We start from the raw sequence: 12,445 nt of genomic DNA on the forward strand, positions 1-12,445 counted from the left end.
GTTTGACTGAAAAAACAGTCGATATTTTTTCTTTTTATTTCGATTGGGATGGAACTAGCTTATTTTACCTGGAAAATGACACAAGAAATAGACACAATGCTTGAAGGGATGATTGAAAAGAGAGTGTTAAAATGTGGAAAATATGTATGAAAACCATAAAAAGATCATGACACCTATTCATGCCAAGTCTTTATTAAAGGCGCTCTTTTCTTCTTTCGTATATCAATGCAAATCCCACATTTCAAGGTGGCCATGGCTTGCAAATGACACAGAAAGTCTTTAAATAGGATCTTTTTCGGATGGAATCCTCACAAGGTCCTGCTATAACTCAAGATGCGCTCCCAACTACCCTGTTTATTTCTACTGGCGACTCTTCTTCTCACGTCCTTCTTTCCTAGTGATGTGTCAGGATTTGCGATGTTTTCGGGATACAAGGGGGGCAAAAGACAAATCACACAGGTAAAGTACTACCAAAACTATCATTATCCAGGTATTGCCTTGCTTATTCACCAGACAGAGGATTCCTAAATCGTTTAATAGATGGTTCGCTTATTTACTTGATAAAGAATCCCTAAAACTTTTAGTAGATGGTATTGCCTCGCTTATTTACTGGATAAAAAATTCCTAAAACCTTTGGTAGATGGTATTGCTTCGCTTATTTACTGGATAAAGGATTCCTAAAACTTTTTAGTAGATAGCAAGGCCTCGCTTGTTTAACGGATAAAGAATCCCTTAACCCTTAGCTTTGCTGCGGGATTGTGGAACAGGGTTCCTAACGTAGTCACGTATCCACTGGATTAATACATTTTATTATATTTTATTTTATTTTATGTTAGTATTAAGGGAGTGCACACACTGGCAACATAATACATAACACCCACATAACACACACATAACACCCACATAACACCCACATAACACACACATAACACACACATAACACAGACATAACACACACATAACACCCACATAACACCCACATAAGACACACATAAGACACACATAACACACACATAACACACACATAACACACACATAAGACACACATAACACACACATAACACCCACATAACACACACATAAGACACACATAACACCCACATAACACACACATAACACCCACATAACACACACATAACACCCACATAACACACACATAACACACACATAACACCCACATAACACACACATAACACCCACATAACACACACATAACACCCACATAACACACACATAACACACACATAACACACACATAACACCCACATAACACCCACATAACACACACATAACACCCACATAACACACACATAACACCCACATAACACACACATAACACCCACATAACACACACATAACACCCACATAACACACACATAACACACACATAACACCCACATAACACACACATAACACCCACATAACACACACATAAGACACACATAACACCCACATAACACACACATAACACCCACATAAGACACACATAACACACACATAAGACACACATAACACACACATAACACACACATAAGACCCACATAACACACACATAACACACACATAACACCCACATAACACACACATAACACACACATAACACCCACATAACACCCACATAAGACACACATAAGACACACATAAGACACACATAACACACACATAACACACACATAACACACACATAAGACACACATAACACACACATAACACCCACATAACACCCACATAACACACACATAACACCCACATAACACACACATAACACACACATAACACACACATAACACCCACATAACACCCACATAAGACACACATAAGACACACATAACACACACATAACACACACATAACACACACATAAGACACACATAAGACACACATAACACACACATAACACACACATAACACCCACATAACACCCACATAAGACACACATAAGACACACATAACACACACATAACACACACATAACACCCACATAACACACACATAACACACACATAACACCCACATAACACCCACATAAGACACACATAAGACACACATAACACACACATAACACACACATAACACACACATAACACACACATAACACACACATAAGACACACATAACACACACATAACACCCACATAACACCCACATAACACACACATAACACACACATAACACACACATAACACCCACATAACACCCACATAAGACACACATAAGACACACATAACACACACATAACACACACATAACACACACATAAGACACACATAACACACACATAACACCCACATAACACACACATAAGACACACATAACACCCACATAACACACACATAACACCCACATAACACACACATAACACCCACATAACACACACATAACACACACATAACACCCACATAACACACACATAACACCCACATAACACACACATAACACCCACATAACACACACATAACACACACATAACACACACATAACACCCACATAACACCCACATAACACACACATAACACCCACATAACACACACATAACACCCACATAACACACACATAACACACACATAACACACACATAACACCCACATAACACACACATAACACACACATAACACCCACATAACACACACATAACACCCACATAACACACACATAAGACACACATAACACCCACATAACACACACATAACACCCACATAACACACACATAACACACACATAACACACACATAACACACACATAACACACACATAAGACCCACATAACACACACATAACACACACATAACACCCACATAACACACACATAACACACACATAACACCCACATAAGACACACATAACACCCACATAAGACACACATAACACCCACATAAGACACACATAACACCCACATAAGACACACATAACACCCACATAACACACACATAGGACACACATAACACCCACATAACACACACATAACACCCACATAACACACACATAGGACACACATAAGACACACATAACACCCACATAAGACACATAAGTTATAAGTCATATAATACATAACACCCACATACGACATATAAGTCATACATAACACCCACATAAGACACATAATTCATAAGTCATATAAGACATATAAGGCACATAACTCATATAAGTCATAAGTCACATAAGACATATAAGTCATAAGACACATAAGACATATAAGTCATAAGACACATAAGACATATAAGTCATAAGACACATAAGTCAAAAGACACATAAGTCATAAGTCATATAAGTCATAAGACACATAAGTCATAAGTCATATAAGTCATAAGACACATAAGACATAAGTCATATAAGTCATAAGACACATAAGACATATAAGTCATAAGACACATAAGTCATAAGTCATATAAGTCATAAGACACATAAGTCATAAGTCATATAAGTCATAAGACACATAAGTCATAAGTCATAAGACACATAAGTCATAAGTCATATAAGTCATAAGACACATAAGACATAAGTCATATAAGTCATAAGACACATAAGACATATAAGTCATAAGACATATAAGTCATAAGACACATAAGACATATAAGTCATAAGACACATAAGTCATAAGACACATAAGTCATAAGACACATAAGTCATATAAGTCATAAGACACATACGACATATATGCTTGCCCTTCCTCTAAGAAGGAAAAATGACCATTCGAAATGCGGCAAAGATAAAAACAAAAAACATGACATCACTTGTGCATTAGAAATATCATAAATAGGTCAACAAAATAAACATTGTTTTCTTGTTTGATCAAATGATAACTTTGTCGACTTTTTTTTATAGAGCAATAGATAAGCTGTTGGGCAGCAATTTTTACAGAGCTTAGCCAAATATATAATTTTTAATCAGGGTTCGTCTCAATTTTAAAATTATACCACTTGCATTTTATATATTTCCCAAAATGCTTATAAAAAAATTCCTGAGCGCGTTATCACTGTTCATACTCCCAATTAACTTTTCTTTCTTCTAATTTGAAGTTTTCTTGGACTGAGCGTAACGCAATTTGCAAGGTCGCCAAGAATCTTGGATGCGGTGGTACCTCAAAGAGGGAATAATACACACGATGACCGACGGAAGTAATGGTGCTATCTAGTGGCCTTGGACTGAAAAAAACATGACAATGATGAATGGGTGTGATCTACCATCAGAAAATCATGATTATTTATTATAAATGTGTGTATCATTGTTTGATAAGAACTCGAAACATGTTCCCATCGCAATCTTTCTAGTATAATCGAAATGTTGTAATGCTAATATCAATCGCCCACCAAAGACTATTCGGTTTAGATATCAATCGCCCACCAAAGACTATTCGGTTTAGATATCAATCGCCCATCAAAGACTATTCGTTTTAGACCTTGTTGTCCTTCCCCTCGTTGACTGCACGACAGATATGGAATTCCGCGCCATCAATATCGTGTATGATTTCTCCCCTGACCTCCCCCCTCACCACCACCACCATCACTGAAAGATGGCCCTCATTCCAAACTGAGCTCTTCTTTACTAACTAACCAACCAACCGATCAATTAACCAGGTATAAGATTAACGAGTATACCCGGAGCTCTCAAATTTTATATAAAAATCAATAATCAAATAATGCGATTTATTTCGGAGATCCACGCGCTCAAAAATCCCGCGTTTTTATTGAAATCAGCCCTTACCATTAATTCTACGAATATCCCGCATTGAGGCAAACAGAGCGCACAAAAACAAATTAACGATACAACTTACTCTGATGCCACGAGGCGCGAAGCATCGAAAATAGTATCAAAATAGCATGCGCTCGTCTGAATAACGTATTGTTCTAGTGTGCGCGCAAACACTGTGTTTGCAGCCCGCGCTGATAAGCGAAAATTGTCAATTATACCTTCAAACCCCTATTATCATCCTTATCTTTAGTGCGCTTTTGTACGAATTTTATTCTCAGAAAATTTTGAGAGCTTAAAACTTGGGTAGGGCTTTTTTGTATCTTTTGCTTCAATTGCAACAGGATTGTTTGAATAGAAAATTCCGTAGTGTTTTCTTCTGATTTGTCATCATAGCAATTCAGATAGCGAGATTCGGGCAGTTGTAGCATAAGTAAAATATATCAGCAAAAGCTATGCTCTACGCCTCTGTGCTTTCCACAAAGGGCTACCCGCTCAAAATGATTCCAGCTATATTGGCATATTGTTTGCATGGTGCTTGAGGGCTATAAACGGCCTGCGACAGTGGGAGGGTGTGACTGCCACAACGATGTCAACAAGTGCTCAATACCTTTGAAGGGTGGGGTGTCGTTTAACATCAGGCTATCGAAACACTTAATGATTTCATTGCTAAATTAAATACATCGACTAGACGCTTGCACTTATCCACCGGGAGAATTTCATACCAATCTAAAAGCCTATTGCGCATGTATTTGCATACCACCTGCACTTTGCTGATCATGCTTATCTGCTGTATCCGCATCGTAATGTATTAAGCCTCAGATTTAACTATAAGTACGGATTATCTTACCGGCGCGCGCACATTGTGATTCAGTTCCGAACACTTTTTAGCATCATTATGATTTCGTGACTCATTTATATTTTTATTTTCAGAACTTACTCAAAGTTCTAAAAAAATATGTCTTCATACTAAATTTTTCACTTGTCTTTGGTTAATTTGAAGATTATTAATATTGGTAATAAGCTGTAAAAGTGCTCTACTTAATAACGCGAGTTAATAAAGTTAAAAAAAAGAAAGATTGCATTTCCTCTAAATGCCTTTACCAAGAGAATTCTAAACACAAAAACGCGTGAGTTTCAAGCCCTAATTGTACGGGTCACATTTCAGAAACCTTTTAAGATTTTTCTAGGGTCACCATGGCAATGCTATGGCTGGCGAACACTGCTTATTTCTTTCATAGGAGCCTTAAGAATGGTACCATATACCTTGTAGATGTCAGCATTTTTAATAACACTATTTTGTCCAATCTTAAGCAGTCTTGAAATCTCCATATTAATTGCTTCCTCGACCTGTGGTTTCAATTTCGAAAGTACATTCTTCTTCTTATTTATCAAATCAAAAGTGTTTTTCTTCCCAATCCTCGATTATTCGTGGGAGATATGACCCCCAACTTGCTGTTCCATAAGCAGCTACAGTGAGGGTGTTCTGTTTACTTTGACACATCATGCGTAGGCAGTGAAGAATGTACCGAAATTTTCCTGTAGCTCCTGGGCAAGCCCCACCTACCCCCCAACTTCTGACCCTTTTTTAGCATCCACGAATGACAGTAAATGTAGGTTCAATTTTTTGAAATACCGGGGGGGGGGGAGGGGAGGGGTTATGTCTTTAGAAGTTACCTTTGGTCTCCACGTGGATAATTGCTGCCTTTTGATGGGAAAAGAGTTCACATTTGAAATAGTTGAAAAAGTAGTCAAAGCCAAAGCATTTACTCTGGTCACACCGTATCGTCTGATCCAAACGTACCGAGACAATCCCCGGAAGTCTATCCATTCAAGCCCACCTGAGGCCTGTGCTTGTTTACGTGGACGGGTCTCTCAAAGGTAATCGCGTGGAAGATACATGATATTGATTCTTCCTAGTTGGTGGTAACGATAATGACTCCAACGATCACCTGTTCTAGAACACGAGTGGTACAAAGTATTTTACTTGAGTTCCTCTTAACAGAGGGCATTTTTTACACACTTTTATTCTTATTGTAATATTTGAAACAGTTTCTGTGCTTTTTGACGTAATATTACTGTTTGGAGAAAAATTGTTTGTTTGTTATGAATCCTGCTAGCAATGATAGCCATTTAAACGTTTTTCTAATATTTGATCATTACGATTTGATGCAAATTACTTAACAAACCACGGGTTACTTTTATGATCAAACTTTTTTGATCAACAAAACTCGATGAATCATCAAATAAAACAACGCGAAGCACTGACAAGCACACTGAGCCAGGACATATTATGGGAAATCTTTTTCCGTCTGCTGCGAGGTCTCATCCCCATAGAATAAACAAAACAAGTTATTACAGATTCTTTCATACATCAAAAGGATTCCAAAGCCTTAGACAACCATTATACCTATACTTAGTGGATGTTTGTACCTCCTGTCTATTGAGTTTCATTAAAGATTTATTGGCGGGGGCTAAGGCTCATGCTAAGATGATGACAAAGACCCTATTGCCGAAATGTGTATAAAACCTGCTTTGTCCACAAAGCTGAGTTACACTTGACAGTCGACGGGCGAAATACCAGCTATGATGAAGAGGACTCTGATCTCCTTGATTTTCGTATTGGTATCGCTGAGTTTGATTTTAGAAGCTGCAAAGGGCTACACGATGGGGGGTATCCACGGCAAAAGGACTACAGTAAGTGGCCTTCGACTTATCTCCAAAAAGCTTAAATGTTCTTTCGCAGTTTTCCATTGCACCGATGTCCATCTAAGCGTTGCTGCCTAAAAACACCTGTGAGGGAGGCTAATGTCTATCCCCAAGGAAATCAAATCCGTACTTTTATCAATTTTATTGTCTAAATCGTTTGAAATCGATTCTTGAAGAAAAAAGTATTAACTTCGGCGAAATATTAGCTTTTTTTGTAACCCCGAGGGAAATAGTTCTGCGCTAACGCTTTTTTGAGCACAGATAGGAGTATGAAAATAGCTCGAGGCTAAATGTGTAACATTTGCCGTCCGTAAGAAATATTGCCTTGAAATCGAGAGTCGTCGTTAATCGTTAAATCAACAAAAGCAAAATATCGATACAAACTCTCGCCTATATGGCATGTCAAAGTTCTCATCTAAAAATGTCTACCCTTTTTCCGAGATACTGATTGCCGAGAGTAATACTTATTGATACTAATAATTAAGTTACTTAAATTTCGCAATAAAAAAAGACGCGAAGTTAAATACCTTTTTTTTTATCATCGTTTTTTTTTTCTGAAAAAGGTTGAGACGATGATGTGTTTGCTACAGTTTTGTTTTAAACATTCTGGAGGAAATTTTTTTTGACTCTTTTGCATAATTTTGTCCCCAAGTCGCGAAATTAAAGTCTCGCGAAATATGCCAGCCTTTTATTATTTGTAAATCAAGCGTCCGCGAACTATAGTGCCGAAGGGATTGGTTTGGCTGTCGAAGGAGCTTCATCGGAGCTTGTAAAACAAACATTTACTGCCGTCGTTAGGTTTTCAGCATGTTTCAAATTGGCGCGCAGTCGGTCATGACTTGGTTAGTGTAACACTGGCCACCACTCGATTTCTGGAGTTTTTCTAGAGTTAAAAAAGTGATTTATCTAGAATTTCCCTTAAGAAGAGTACGCGCGAATTTGTCACCCAAAAAGTCACGTGTTTTATGCAGTTTTCATATATCAAACCACCCTTTGAAATAATTTCTGAGCTGCCATAATACATTAATTTAAGCCCCTAAGTAAAAAGTTGATTTGTTTTTCAAAAGTTGATTTTTTTTATGGTAGCTTGTCAGACAGAGCAGGTTTTGCGCGTTGGCGAAGATTCGCTGCGCACAGGGATTGAACGGCTTTGGTGATGGTGACGGGGAAGGCATACGTTCCCAAGAAGCCTCGGAATCATGGCCCCACGAGCGTGCAGAAAGACAAGCGAGCGGAGCCAGTGGAAGAAGATGATGAGAATGAGAGGAAATGAACGTGCTTTCATAATGTTTGAATATAAGCTAATTTGTATATGAAAGTATATATGACCTGTTTTATGGAATTATCTTTAAACTCAACCTTTTTGAAATCAGATAAGAATCATTATGTAATATATATTACAGGATATGCACTACTATACCATCTCAAACAAACCTTAAATATTACGTATAACCTAGAGCCCTATCAATTAAATGTACAAACAAGAAATGCAATAAAAACATGGCCAACGGTCCTTAGTAGTTTTTAAAGATACAATTCTGCACCAAGCTCTTAATGACCCTAGTCCAAAAAAATGTATCTTAAAAACTGCCAGAAACTGATGATAATGGCGATTGCAACGGCATCACATTATACGTATGAAGTGAGCGCGCAAATGGTAAAACAACTCTAGCTTAGCAGGGAAAGTCAACACCTCCACCCCTTCCCTCTATCCCTTAGTTGAAATGGTCCCCACGCCCTCCCCTCCCTTATTAAAGATGGGCGGTAGACATGCTCTAAGGGATGCAAAAAAAATTAAAATGTATAAAAACTTATTTTTCTCATAAAAGTATATTCTTACTTCCGATTCTTTACTATGTACGAGATAAAACAATCCTTTGGCATCGACTCTCCACATTCAGCATTTTGTCACACATTGCGTTTCTGTTAAGCGAAATCTCGATGTCTATCCTTATTTCAAAGCTGAACTAAGAGCCCACAAAATAACTAACAACATCTGTCGATTTACCTCTCTTCATTTGTTGATAGGTCCGTGGACCAATCACAGGGGTGCGTTCATGTGGACCAATCACAGGGGTGCGTTCATGTGGACCAATCACAGGGGTGCGTTCATGTGGACCAAACACAGGGGTGCGTACCTTGGGGTGGACACAGGGCGCGCGTATCCCCCACCCCTCCCCCCGTCTTCAAACCCTGCTGGCCGCGCGCCTTGAGTCAATTAAAGAGTTGTTGTTACCTATAACTGAACGCATGATGTTTTTCCTCCAAATAGTCTATGATTGATGCAGACGTGATGCACGTTAATGGCACGTAGGCGATATCCGACCTCTAGTGGATAGATATAAGCTCCGCTGTTATTACACAATATATGTTGATTTGCATGTCTCTCTACGCCCTTAACCTCATCGGATCACGAACATTTAATAGTCAAGGAGTAGTGAAGTATATTAATAATATATATTTAAGACACGAAATTGAGTAGAAATAAATGACACTTTTGCTATTACCTTTTTGGCAAGAAATTTTAAAATCGAATTGCGTCCAAATGCAACGTTTACAAAAACGCTGTAATGCTGATGTTTCTGTTCAGGGGCGGATAAAGGGGGGTGGATTGGGTGGATATCCACCCCCCCCCCCCTTTATGAGTAAAAAAAGTCACTTTGTTTAAAGAAAATAAATATCTAAGGTACTGTCCATGTGCCTGCTTTACTTTGCTGACTCGACAAATCCAATACAGCTCGAAGTATGTAAGATCTGTGTGACCTACCCAGAACCACTGGATCAGTTATAAGCCGCCTATCCGGCCATCATCCACCCATTTTGAAATCCTGGATCCGCCCCTGCTGTTGTGTAAGCTTGGCAAAAATGCGCTTGAAAATTAAACGTCATTTTTAGCATGACTGCTGGAAACTTTTAATAAGCGAAATAAGTGAAAATCAGATTTCTCAGCATCTTAATTACATTGAATAACCCCTTAGCAAACAGCAGTTTGAAACAAAATGTCAAAATTGATTGTTTTCAATCTCATTGTGTTTCGTGGATGAATTGCTAATGTTAATGGAAGTAGAATAGGTTTCTAGATAGAAATATTAATTTCTTCAATATTTTTGTTAATTCACAGATTCCGGAAATTGTTTGCTGCTAGCCAAAAAAAAGAAATAACATGACAATCTGTCTTCATTAATCGAGTCGCCCTTTTTCATCGTTTTACAAACAGGTCAAAGAGCCACTTGAAACTCAATTAGAGTCGGAAATAAGTTTGTAGTTTACCAATTTGTCACTGCCAGCTTGACGATTTTGATCATCACACAACCTTGTCCTGTGATCTCCCAGGCGCATAATGCAAGTGTTATATCAGACACATGGATCCATCAAAGAAGGGTAAACACTTACAGATAACGCATAGGCGGAGAAATTACTGATCTCGAAGATATAAAGTGTTACTTTAAAGCGACTCGACCTAACATTTTCATAGCGGTAAAGCTGTCATCTCATGTCTTATTTTTCTGACTTATTACCACGTGTTTAGGGGCCACGCCTGCTTTCTGTTGAGGTTGTGTAACATTTAAGAAAATGATATCAGGGGCGTAGCCAGGGGGGTGGCCTAGGCCCCCCCCTTTTAGCAGCCAAAAATACAGTAAATGTATGAGATCTAAAATAGGGGAGAAAATGCCTTGAAAGTCCCTTTTGGGCCCCCTCCTGTTAAAAATCCTGGCTACGCCGCTGGATATACCAGGAATGCAGACACCACATGCTTGCCTTGCCTTGCCTTGCCTTGCCTTGCCTTGCCTTGCCTTGCCTTGCCTTGCCTTGCCTTGCCTTGCCTTGCCTTGCCTTGCCTTGCCTTGCCTTGCCTTGCCTTGCCTTGCCTTGCCTTGCCTTGCCTTGCCTTGCCTTGCCTTGCCTTGCCTTGCCTTGCCTTGCCTTGCCTTGCCTTGCCTTGCCTTGCCTTGCCTTGCCTTGCCTTGCCTTGCCTTGCCTTGCCTTGCCTTGCCTTGCCTTGCCTTGCCTTGCCTTGCCTTGCCTTGCCTTGCCTTGCCGTATAGGTATTTTAGAAAAAAATCGTAAATAAAGCGATTTTTCTCTGCCTTCGGGAAACAGAAATAGTGAGTTGAAATTTATGCAAAAACATAACATTAAAACTTGACTTGTAGAATTTCCTTAATCATTACTTTCTAGGATTTTATTTGTGCTCCTAACTATTCGAAAAGTATTAGAAATTATATTAGCAGACTAAAGAACAAGAGATCGCAATCTAGAATTATAAACGCGAACATGGTTCAAGGCGAGAGAGCTCAATTTCGTCTACAAAACGGAATTGTATGTCAATTTGAACAAAAAAGACTCGTTTCTAAAAATCGTTTTTTTCCCTTTATGTTTTCAGGAGGAGGCAATGTAAAATATGATCTCTGAATCTGGTATTCATCGAAAACTTCTAAGACATTCTTCCATTAACGAATAAAGGTTTAACATTGCCAGTTCTGGACTCAATTTTGCTTTGAGAATGTCCATTGTCTCGGACCTGTCAGAACATCATGTGAAGCACGCGTGAAATAAATCACGCTCGATTGTCCCCGATATCTCCCATTTTCTGTTTCAAGGTTTTGATTCGCGGCATGGTAAGCTGCGTATGGTAGAAGCTGTATGCCAATTGACTTTTCTTTAGAGAATTACCATAAGTAAGAGATAAGCGAAATTTTAGAAGTCAATTTTGCAGTAATGTTTTGCATACATTTGAACCCGATATTTCTGTTTTCAAATGTAGCAAAAGACCGCTCTATTGACAATCCTGTAAAATACCTATTTGGTAAGGCAAGCATGTGGTGCCTAAATTCCTGGTATTTTTAATTTTCTAAGTGTTCGAAATGGCCTAGTAACACGAACTCTACAGAAAACAGGCGTGGCCCCCTAATCACTTGGTAATGAGTCAGATTGCAGAGATGGTTATCTTTTATCAAATTTCAATCTTTATGTTACTAACTGGGTACATTACACATGGGAAACAACTTGACGTTTCTCGGCATAAGCGATTTAAAAATGAGTGGTACCA

General features: G+C 38.6%; 2 long non-coding RNA genes across 2 annotated transcripts; both read left to right on the forward strand.

The window, feature by feature from the left end:
- The first annotated feature begins 293 nt into the window (after nt 1-293).
- On the forward strand, nt 294-4,247 carry LOC116618028. Its single transcript, XR_004295997.2, has 2 exons — nt 294-459; nt 4,017-4,247. It is a non-coding gene; the product is annotated as an uncharacterized LOC116618028 (long non-coding RNA).
- A 2,923-nt stretch (nt 4,248-7,170) lies between these two features.
- Nucleotides 7,171-8,908, forward strand: LOC116618062. Its single transcript, XR_004296012.2, has 2 exons — nt 7,171-7,383; nt 8,482-8,908. It is a non-coding gene; the product is annotated as an uncharacterized LOC116618062 (long non-coding RNA).
- The last annotated feature ends 3,537 nt before the right edge of the window (nt 8,909-12,445 follow it).

Source organism: Nematostella vectensis, chromosome 7 (genome assembly GCF_932526225.1).
Source record: "Nematostella vectensis chromosome 7, jaNemVect1.1, whole genome shotgun sequence".
NCBI lineage: Eukaryota > Metazoa > Cnidaria > Anthozoa > Actiniaria > Edwardsiidae > Nematostella > Nematostella vectensis.